Raw genomic sequence first — 12,991 nt, forward strand, 5'->3', positions numbered from 1 at the left:
GATGTGAAATGTCTTAAAATGCATTTTTCAAAAAACAGGTTTGAAGTTCATATGACTCTCAAATCTCCATGTATCCTTATGCATGTTCTAAAACCCTAGATTGTTAAGATAATGATGCACATGTACATATTTTGAACCTGTTGAACAAATTCTGTATGAAATAAGACTTTTTTACTTTTAGCATTGAGACAGGTTTTTAGATTTATTTGCCAATGCAAACAACTCACTATTATTATTATTAGTCCTTTCCTTATACTAATGTTCCCAGTTCCTTTGTTGAATTAAATTTTGGAGTTCAAAAATTTGAAAGCTATAAAATTTGATGTCCATTTATTTAAAAATTTTTTTTTTATAGAAATTTCAAAATTTTGATCAGTGAATAATAATTTGTCCACAAACTGACCACAAAGTGGGTATTTGTCATCTTTCACTATGGGAAGCTAAGTATTTTATTTAGAAATTGATTACATTTAGATTACAAAATAATCTAATCATAAAATTAGATTTATAATGACAAACATTCAATATGATACAATTAAAATTATAAATTAATAACTATTTAGAATTTGTACTATTGTGGGAGAAAGTATTTAACTAACACTAGATTTAATTAGATATCTAAGTCTAGTATTACAAAGATAATTTTTTAATATAATCTAAGGATATCTAATAAATAAATATTTTCTTTCAAATAATTATAAAATTATTTTCATTCTCTAAATTGAGAGTATTTGAATTGAAATATTATAAATTTCTTATCTACTTTTAATGGAAAAATGTGTAAAAAAAATATTAAAGGAATTTCTTAGAAAAAATTGTTTGAGTTTAATTTGAATTTGATGCAAATATATAGTTTGGAATGCTCATGATAATCAATTTTTTAATAAAATTAATTTAATTTTATTTAGATGATAGATCATGACTTATGTTCTTCAATTTGAATTACACACACACACACACACGCACACACACACACACACACACACACACACACACATCTTCCCATCTCCTCTATGCGGTCTCCTACGCCCGTTGGCCTATTGCTATTGGTCCCATTTGCCACATTCTGGTCTAGATAGGGGAGATAATAAAATAACCCCATTTGTCCTACCCTAATATAATATTCTAAGGCACAAAAATCTGCTTACCTATAGAGGGCCTAATCCATATATATATATATAATATATATATATATATATATATATATATATATATATACATATATACATATATATACATATATACATATATATACATATATACATATACATATATATACATATATATGTATATATATGTATATATGTATATATATATATATATATATATATATATATATATATATATATATATATATATATATATATATATATATATATATATGTTTAGTGATAACAAATGAAAATTCAAAATTGATTCATGGTCATTATATATATTGTTTTAATTTTTTCAATTTCATGTTCTATATCAATTATTACATACACAAAATGATCAAATCAATCACATCCATTGATAATTTTCTACTATTTATAAACTAATTTTATTTTAGAAAAACTCTTGAACAATGACAAATACCATCCACTATCCATCCCTTCCAACCCTATTATAAGGCAAGGATGTAGTGTCTGCCCTTAGTTTACATTTTCGAGCTACATTTCTGATATCATTGCCAAACTCTTTTAGGCCAATTTATGTTTGATGATTAGTATTATTATTTTAGAGATTATCAGATGATGTTTACACTCAGTTTATTATATGATGAGATTACTTAGTACTCTATATTTCATGCATGTATGATGATTATTCAATGGTTTCAGATATCGATGATGATTAGTTAGATGGTTTATTATTCCATGTGCTTCCTATGGATACTTACCCCATACTGCATGTGTATGGTGTGCGTGTTGTTTTATTTATGTATGGTGTTTTTGATATGGTTAAGGAAGGGAGTCGTAGTCACCTGCTAGTCGGGATCTACATGATGCACCACTTCCTGCCATTGTTTGTTTAGCTTAGAATATTGTGTTTGTACATGCGTGGATTTTATGCAAGTTGCAGGTACCAGGTATCGACTTCCCTGAGTTGTCAGGATGAGCGTACCCTATCGCACTGTCTCAATGGTAAGAGAGGGGAGATAAACTCTTAAGTCCAAATCCTAAACCCTTTAGCCAATTGTCCTAATTGATAATTAGGACAAGTATCTGAGTTAAGTACCCTCCAAATGCATCAAATTATGTAATTTCGTGATTATAACCCTTTTGTTTGATTTGGTATGTATTTTTCTATGATGGGTTTTCGTATGTTGCTTTATGAGTCCTTGTTGTATTTTCTATTAATTAAGTCTAATTAAAAAGATTAATTAATGATTTAATTTAATAGAGAATTATTATGATATCTTTATATTTAATTAATTAATTAATTAAATAAAATAATTAAATTTGGAGATTAAAAATTCAAAGATGAATTTAGAATAGAGTAATATTTATTTAATTTAATAATAATATATTTGGAGTTCATTTTTAAATAAATGCTAAATATTATTGTTATTTAAATTAATTAAATATTTTATCAATTAAGTTCTAAAATAAATTAAAAGTTGAAAGATATTAAATTATTAAGAATTCTAGATCGCATGATCTAAGCATGAGTTTAAATATGAGAAATAAATTAAAAGATTAAATTATAGAAATTAATAATGTTATTTTAATTTCTTAAAAGTGCACATAAGATTAAAGTAATAAATTAATTAAGAATAGAAGTCAAGTGGAATATTAAATAAAGTTATTTAATAATTCAACTTAATGTGCATGAAAGTTGAATGCAAAAGAATAAGAAAAGATAATAAAGGTTAATTTGGAGTTAACTGAGTTGTGCAAAGAGTCTTCTCGGGTAAACACACAATTAGTGCCCCGAATTGAGGAGAAATTGCTTATCACAACTTTGGGGGTTCATTTTTGAGATATACGAAGTTGGACGGGAATTTTTGGGAGAGACAACTTTTGGAAGCGATTTTTTAGAAGGCGAATACCAAAAGAAAGATTTTGGGAAGAAGGTTATTGAGAGGAGTGAATTCTCTTACAATTCCTGAGGATTTCATAATAGCATCAGGATCAGGTAGGGTCTTGTGTTTTTTATTATCAATTAAATACGCAAATTATCCTTTCCTGTCTTCTTCATGTCTGGGGTTTGTAAATCTAAATTCTCTATGATGAACGTTTAAACATTACGATATTAGATTTTATCAGATGCTTGTCTATAAACTTCTGTATACAAAATTTAAATGAGAAGGGTTGTATCTTAGACTGAAATTTTAAATTAAATGTTCGGATGATTGACTATATTTTCTATATCAATATAAAGAAAGAATCAAATTTTTAATACATACATACATACATACATACATACATACATACATACATACATATATATATATAATAAAAAAATTATTTTAATATCTTTATAAATTTATATATATATATATATCTATAATTAAATTGGTTTATCAATAAAATTTTTATTATAAACAAATTGTATAAAAATATATATATATATATATATATAAAAAAAAAATTAAATGGGGAGGGGTCTTACCTTTTTTTCCCCCCCCAGCATTGTGAATCGCCGGCGGCGACCTGCGTTAGCAGGGGACCGTGCAGCTTTTTAAAAGCCTGCGGTACCCTGTGACAGGGCCGCACATCTCTCAATAGCCAGTGGTACCCTGTGACAGGGCCGCACGACTTTTTAAAGCCGACGGTACCCTGTGACAGGGCCGCACAGCTCTTCATTGGGGGATTTTTTTTATAAATGTTTATTTTTATTTTATTTTCAACAATGTTTAATAATTTAAATTTTTAATAGATATTAATAATAAAAGTTGTTTTAATTAATTTTTAAAAATTAAATATACATACATATATATATATATATATATATATATATATATATATATATATATATATATATATATATATATATTTTATTAATAATTTTTATAAAAAAATAAAAAAAAAAAAATTAAAAAAAAATGTTTACATTAAAAAAACGTTCGTTGAAACTCAAACTGAGAATTTCAAACTTAAAACCTTAGGGTGTATTATGGAAACAAACCCTAACTATGAACTGAATCATATTATATTGTTTTATTATACTATCCGTGTTTTGGGTTGTTCTAGTATTAACCAGTTTAGGTTGTTACCAGAGGCCCGAGTTTGTGAATGTGATGTTATGATGATTTCTTCTCGATCTTTTCAAACCAACCAAGATAATGTGATTGTATGCTCTATGATGAATGTATTTACTATTTGTTATTGCTTTCTGGTTTCCTTGTGTGAAGTTGAGGTGTATGTGTTTGAGATACCTGACTTAACCATTTTTGAGTCTCGATCAGTTATATTTGATAACCATTTTTGAGTCTCGATCAGTTATACTTGGATTGCTTTTTGGTCGCTTGAAAGGACTGAAGAGTTTGTTATGTTCTTGATGATGTCGTGTGTTGACTTGACCATTTTTGGAGTCTTCGATCAGTATTGTAATTTACTATTGAGATACTTTCTGGTTGCTCATTGGAGAACCATTGGATTTTGTGACTTATCATTGATGCCTTCAGTTGTTGATAGGGAACTGTCGTGATCATATGATTACTAATTGATATTATCTGTTGCTCATGAAGAACTGATGTAATTTTGTGGATTATCTTTTATGATGTTTTTCAGTTGCTTGTATAGGACTGAGGTGGTTTTATTATGATTCTTTGATTTATGATTTCATGAGCCTAGGGTAGGTTATCTATGTGTAGAGTCGGGAAGTGGCTTGCAATGGGGGTCGGAGCCCTAAGAGGCTGCCTTGAGAAACCCATTGTAAGTCATTTTTAATAAGTGAAAATATTTACACTAAATGAGAGAAAATGAACCTAACAAGATAATTGTATGTTCTCTCCCATGCCTTGAGTGCTAGTACAGACTAGGATGGGGTAGAGAGAACGCTTGGTTACGACCTTGCATTCCATAGTAGGCCTCGTCAGTACGAGAGGATACTAGTGGCCGCAGGATCAGTAGGGACCCAGGATTCCTAAAGGATTGCTCAGGTAACTTCTACGTGACTTTTGCGATGACACTTTCTCGCTTGCATATTAGGTTTCCTACGTGTCTTGTGGTACCTCTGGGATTTAGATGTCGATCTTTTTAGGAACCCTTGAGTTAGCATACTTATAGGATTTCCTGGACTTAGAGAGTACTTATGATTATAGGTTTTGTTATCCTATTTGGGACTTGAGACTATCTCCTCAGCGCGGTGGGAGTGGACCATTTAGGTTCCACGTGGTCGGGTGGTAGTGCTTTTACTCTTACCATTGAGATCCGTTCCGTGGTCACCGTGGCTGAAGTTTTCGTGATGGGCATTTACCTTCACTATGTTCTTGGATTATTATGATGGATGGTTAGATTTTATGATAGATGTTTTATCATTATGGATGTATGGATGTATCATGTATGGTGAATAGTTTTATATATTTTTACTGTACTTTGTATCATGGATTTGAGGATATTGTATCTTGATCTTTACATATGTATATTCTTTTAAGCCTTTCATACCCTGTGACTTGTACAGTGGATGATTGAGCATTCCGAATTAATTTGCCGAGAGGCATTCGAAACAAATGTATATTATGGACATTGGAGTTTCTGAATATTCTTTCATATGTATGTGATAGTTGTTAGACTTAGAATTGATTAAATTTAAACGTGACTCAACGTCTTGGGATCTTTAAGAAATGTAACTTGCAATGTATGTTTGTCGATGATTACATGTTATTGCTTCCGCTACTATGTGTTTGATGTGTATGTTGTACTTTCTTACTTTTAAAAAAAAAAAAAAAAAAAATGTTTAGCAAACTTAGTGAAACTTTAGGTTAATTCTTTTGGATCCTTTGGCGGGGCATTACAAAGGACTCCAACTCTATTAGAGCTCTTGTTATATTTGGCATACAACTAAATCACCCCCTCCCTAAGATGTGCTTGTCTCTTCTTGGGCCTAAAAATTGGTATTATAGCCAAGTCCTTTTAAAGATGCTTGATCACTTAACATGATATTTGACAATGGAAAGTTTACAAAATGATGGTCCTAAGTTTGATGGAACCAAAAACTTGGTTTGGAAGTGTTGGATACAATTATCTAATTGTGTGTTGTCTTTGATGTTACACAAATGTCATACAAGTTATTTGTCAGCACTTACCGAGCTCAGTTGGTTTGCAAGAAGATTTATAGTGTCTATCGAGCATCCTCAGACTTTACCGTGTGTAGATAATTGTTACCGAGCTTTCAAGGTTAGCAAAGGAAATTCAGTGTCTACCAAGCTTACTCGGTCATTAAAGGAAAATGTGGAAGAAAATAGTTCTTACTGAGCTCTCATGGTCAGTGAAAGAAATTTAGTTCTTATCTAGTTCACTCGGCAGCCAAAGGATTTCATAGAATTTGCAGTGTTAGCCGAGTTGAGATGGTTAACTCAAGAAATTGTTTCTAAAGAATTGTTTATTGAGCAGAGTCAGCTAGTAAAGGAAATTTTTAATTTATGATTTAATGCTTAATTGTTGTAAGTATTATTTCCAACCGACTATGTTAATGATTATAGGTGATTGTAACTTGTAATTGAGCCAACTTGATAATTTGAATGGTATATATGAGAGCTCAAGTTGTGAATTTTAAGTGTGATGAATTTGATGTGATATGAATGTGAAGGTGGACTAATTATTATGAGAGTGAATTTTGAAGGATGATCAGAGATCATTAAGGAGCAACAAAGCTATATTTGATCAAGGAGTATCTAATGGTGTAGAATAGAGATCTATAATTAGAAAATTTAGTTGCATCTTATTTAGATTGTTTTATTGTTACTCTCTAACCATTGTAGTAGTGATTCCAAAATCTCTTAACAGAGTTGGTTTAACAGCCATTTTGCAAATCCTCTAACAAGGTGACAGTTCAGTTGAATTTTTCTAAAGACCTCTAACAAGGCCACTCCTAATAGGGCGAATAAAACTTCTAATAGGGTCACACCTAACAGTGTGTTTTGTAAACCTTTAACAAGGTTGGCTCCTAATAGGGCTCACTTCAGAAGAGTAAAAATTGGCAGCTAGTTACTTGGTGGTTTTTCCCATATTGGATTTCCATGTTAAATATGGCGTCTCTTGTGTTCATGATATTTATTTTTGCATGCATGTTAATAATTGTGAATGGTTAAACATGTTAATCTACCAAGTTACAAAATTTTTCTATGTGGCTACCGAGTATCAGCAATAACTAGTTATTTAAGACATCTAAGAGATCTGGATTTGTTTTTGTGGTAACTGATTCACCTCCCTGCCCCACCAGTTACCCCATCTATAATTCCAATAGGAAGAATGGTATGACTACTTATATGATATGTATGGGACATGAATATTGGGATATTAGTGAGAAGCCTTATGATATAACAAATGATCTATCAAATGCTACTACAAATCAAATGAAGAAACTAAAGAAAAAACATGATAGAAAGTTAATATTTGATTAGTGCCTTGTCTAATTTAGAGTATTCTCACATCTATGGATCAATGATAACCCATGAGGCATTGAAAAAGCTAGAAACTATTTTTAAAGGTGACGGGTATGTTAAGCAATCTAAGAAGTTTCCAATACCTATGCATGTTCTTCATATATTTTTGTAGTGAAGCCTAACTCCCAAAGTCTACTAATTAGTGTGTGCACATGATCTCCATGCATTCTGCATTTTTAGGAAAAATTGCAGCGTTACACCACTGGACCTATTGTAGCATTACACCACTAGATGATGGATTTTGCATCTATCAATATTGCTTCATCTTTGTACTTTATCTCTTCATGAGCTAAGGCTCTTTTGATGCATGCACCTACCCCATCGTGCTCTCCCTTTCCATGACCAACCTCTATGAAATTCTACATATATTGAATTCTACACAACTTGTGCATCCTACTCAACCAATGAACATTCATGCATTCTTGAATTGAGATGGCAATTGTCTAACCAAATAATGTGCTTATGATATGCTATGCCCCTATTAGCCAAATCTCCATCAAATAGTTGAAAAAACCATGTACAAACTTTGTAGTCATTACTGATGTAAAAATGGTACTCCCTCAAAATCTTCCTGTCATCCTCTATACTTGTAGGTAAATGCATGAATGTTATGTGAAAAAATATGGAAACATGTTGAGAGTTATAATACTTTGCTTGCACCTCATTTTGTGGTTGTAGTGTGTAGTTCTCTACAAAGTCTACAACCAAAACAATGGTATCCAGTGGAAACGTATCCTTGCACAACTTGAATTGCAAATCTAGCCATCAAGCTCTATGTGTATGCCTTGCATACTTGTAAATAATCATTTTACTAAAAATCTTCATGAACTCATACACTGGAATCTTTTCAATGACTAAATCACATCTTTTACCCTATTTCCCATCTTTTAGAGAATATGTCACTGTCTTAAATTTTTTGCAATCTACTATTTCATTTCTAGTTGCATGTGTACTATCCATATGTTGACAAATTGATAAGAGTTGAAAGGAAGCACAAAATAAGCATGTACCATCCAAGCATGATGTCTTATAAAATTTTTGGTTGTCCCCTATTTCACATAAAATGTTAGATATGAATTCCCTTGAAGATCTTGGTGGCTCATTCATGTTAGAATCTTGCAAAACAAATTTAGAATGCAAAAACACACATATATGCCTAAAAACATCAAAATGGTTAGAAAATTCAATATGTATCCTACAACAAGAAGTTGTTCGTGTGTGATTTATCTTCACATAAAAAGGTTTACCCATCTCAAAAAGTCTTAGTCAAATTTGAGGATACATACCATTAAATTTTTCAAAAAAATTTGTTTGAGTTGAGTCCAAAAAATGTTTCGTATGTGGGTCGTGATTTTGGCTACCAATCCTCCTTCTTACAACATCTCTTTGATTAGGGGAAACATGTGTTATTTTTTCAAAAATATTCTATCAATGATTTCAAAGCTTCACTAATTTCTTTATCATTTCATGGTAGTCTACTGATAAATGTCCATAACTTATTTTTTGTTGGATCTTCCAATCTCTCATACCTTAGCATGGCTCTCCTTAGAGTACCTCTACCAATTTTCAATATTTTTCTTGTCTTTCTCATGAGTTGAGCTTTCTTCATTTGGGTACTTACTATTATCGATGCAAGTACTCATCTTGTGATATTACTATCTTTGGTACGTGATTTAGAATCTACTTTGTCATAAGCATTCATTAGATCTTTTACAATATTTTTTTCATTTGAATCATCCATCGTTCTTAGCCCAAGAATCTTCATGATAGGCATAAATTTAAAATTTCTCATCATTTCAACAAATAATTGGCATTGACATGTAATATTTAATTCTTCAAAAAATAATCTCCACATACGATTAACTTTTCTTTGACAAGTACACTTGCTAATCTTGTCAGGCATTGATTTCAAAATGTTAGTATCAATATCAATCAAATATTTTGGTCTTCTAAAATGAATTCTAGAAGGTGTTATAATCTCTTCCATTCCCTCAACATTTTGAACATCAAAATAAGGTTGAGTGTATTGTGTACCTTGAACCGAAGATGATGTACCTTAGCAATAAGATGCAAAAGATGAAATATCACCTACTTGATATGTTGATGTTGTGCCTTCAATATGATGGAGTGTGTACATCATTGAATCTACAAATTAGTTTCTCTTCAACATGAGAGGATGATATGACTCCAACATTGGAAGATGGTGTAGCTTCACAATTCAATTGTCTTCTTGAGTGTAACAGTATCATTCGTTCTCTTTTTCTTTCCAATTCTTCCTCTTTGTTTCTTTGTATCGGTGGTTCTTGATCCTCTTTGAAAGTCAATTATTCATTATTTCTTTGCAATTTTCTTTGTTCACATAGTAGTTTCATTTTATCTCTTTTAATTGCCAAATCTCTCTCCCTATCTTCATTTGTTTCAGTTTTTGGTTTCTTCTTTGGCATGATGATGATTTCTACATGTCTAATTATTCAATCATCTGAATTACTTACAATGTGTAAATTACAAATCATTCAAATGCATATAAAAATTACAATTATTTTAATGAATACACAATAAATATCAAACAACTTGTCAAATTTTTAACCATTTCAAAATAACATTTCATTCAAACATACAAATTTCAATGCTTTCACTATATATTAAACAACATGTCAAATTATAATCAAATTATATTGAATTTAGTGTTTGCTAGCTTCAAAAAGTCTTCAAATAGTGTTTTCTATGTTGAAACACATGTTTTCTATCAGAACAATAGAATGCACAACAGACCAAAAGTAGAGAATGGATGAAATGGGACCCAAACTTGCTTTGTGACCATTTTTGGGTGATTTGACATAGTACATATGGACTATGTCAAAACACATATCTCCCTATCCCACCATTCCCCGTCCCCTCTCTCTCTCTCAGTCTCTCTCCCCTCTCCCATCCCCTATGCTATCTTTCACTCTCCCTCTCCTACTCCCTCTCTCATCGCCTACTCTCTCTCACTCTCCCTCTCCTACTCCCTCTCCCATCACCTACTCTCTCTCTCTCTCTCTCTCTCTCTCTCTCTCTCTCTCTCTCTCTCTCCCATCCCCTACTCTTTGTCTCACACACTCTCATTCTCCCCCTCTCTCTCAAGCTACTCTCTCTCCCATCCCCTATTCTCTCTCTCTCTCTCTCTTTCTATCTCCCTAATCTCTCTCCCCTCTCCCATCCCCTACTCTCTCTCCCCTCTCCCATCCCCTACTCTCTCTTTCTCACTCTCCCTCTCCCACTACCTACTCTCTCTCTCTCTCCCTCTCCCACCACCTACTCTCTCTCACCCTCTCTCCTCTTCCATCCACTACTCTCTAGATCTCTCACACACACTCCCATCCCTCGCTCTCTCTTCCTCTCCCAATCCCTCTCTCACTACCTACTATCTCTCTCTCTCTCTCTCTCTCTCTCTCTCTCTCTCTCTCTTTCTACCCTCTCTTCCCCATCCCCTACTCTCTCTCTCTCTCTCTCTCTCTCTCTCTCTCTCTCCCCCATCCCCCTACTCTCTCACACACTCTCTCCCATCCCCTACTCTCTCACACACTCTCTCCCATCCCCTACTCTCACTCTCTCTCTCTCTCTCTCTCCCATCTCGTTCTCTCTCTCTGCCACCCCTACTCTCTCTCACTCTCCCATCCCCTACTCTCTCTCTTACACACACTCCCATCCCCCCTCCCTCTCCCCTACTCTCACTCTCTCTCCCATCCCCTACTCTCACTCTCTCTCCCATCCCCCCACTCTCTCTCACACTCTCTCCCATCCCCTAATCTCACTCTATCTCTCCCATCTTGTTCTCTCTCCCTGCCACCCCCTACTCTCTCTCACTCTCTCACACTCTCTCCCATCCCCTACTCTCTCTTTCATAGACACACACACACACACACCCATCCCCCCTCTCTCTCTTCTCTCCCATCCCCTACTCTCTAGATCTATCACACACATTCCTATCCCCCCTTTCTCTCTCTCCCTACTCTCTCACACTCTCTCCCATCCTTTACTCTCACTCTCTCCCTCTCCCACTACCTACTCTCTCTCCTCCATCCCCTACCCTCTCTCTCTCTCTCTCCCCTCTCCCATCCCCTACTCTCTCTCTTTTACAGACACACACACACACTCTTATCCCACGTCTCTCTCTTCTCTCCCATCCCCTACTATCTAGATATGTCACACACAATCCCATCCCCCTAATCTCTCTCCCTCTCCCACTCCCTCTCCCACCACCTACTATATCTCTCTCTCTCAAGTTCTCTCTCTCCCTCTCTACTCTCTCTCTCCCATCCCTTACTCTCACTCTCTCTCCCATCCCCTACTCTCTCTCATCCCCTACCCTCACTCTCTCTCTCTCTCTCCCATCTTGTATGAGCTCTCTTTTCCACTGCTTACTCTCTCTCACACTCTCACACTCTCTACCATCCCCTACTCTCTCTCTTCCTCTCCCACCACCTACTCTCTCTCTCTCACCCTCTCTCCTCTCCCATCCCCTACTCTCTAGATCTCTCACACACACTCCCATCCTCCCTCCCTCTCCCTCTCCCACTCCCTCTCCCACTGCCTACTCTTTCTCCCCCATCCCCTACTCTCTCTCTCCCCTCTCCCATCCCCTAAACTCTCTCTTTCATAGATACACACTCCCATCCCCCCTCTCTCTATCCTCTCCCATCCCCTACTCTCTAGATTTCTCACACACACTCTCATTCCCCCTCTCTCTCCCTCCAACTCCCTCTCCCACCACCTACTCTCTCTCTCTCTCTCTCCCATCCCCTACTCTCACTCTCTCTACCACCCCTACTCTCTCTCACACTCTCACACTCTCTCTCTTACACACACTCCCATCCCCCCTCTCTCCCTCTCCCTCTCCCTTTCTCACTACTTACTCTCTTTCTCTCCCATCCCCTACTCTCTCTCTATCTCTCTCCCCTCTCCCATTCCCTACTTTCTCTCTTTCACACACACACTCATCACCCCCTCTCTCTACTCTCCCATCCCCTACTCTATCTCTCACTCGCTCTCCCTCTCCCACTCCCTCTCCCATTTCCTACTCTCTCTCTCACTCTCACTCTCATTCTCTCTCTCTATCTCTCTCTCAGTCTCTCCCTCTCTACTCTCTCTCTACCACCCCCTACTCTCTCACACATTTTCACACTCTCTCCCATCCCCTACTCTCTCTCTCTTACACACATTTCCATCCCCCCTCTCTCTTTCTCTCCCACTCCCTCTCCCACCACCTTCTCTCTCTCTCTCTCTCTCTCTCTCTCTCTCTCTCCCCCATCCCTTACTCTCTCTCTCTCCCCCCTCTCCCATTCTCTACTCTCTAGATCTCTCACACACACTCCCATTCCCCCTCTCTCTCCCTCTCCCACTCCCTCTTCCACCACCTACTGT

The sequence above is a fragment of the Cupressus sempervirens genome, chromosome 4, assembly GCF_028749045.1.
Source record: "Cupressus sempervirens isolate cs-2001-9-10 chromosome 4, ASM2874904v1, whole genome shotgun sequence".
NCBI classification, from domain to species: Eukaryota; Viridiplantae; Streptophyta; class Pinopsida; order Cupressales; family Cupressaceae; genus Cupressus; species Cupressus sempervirens.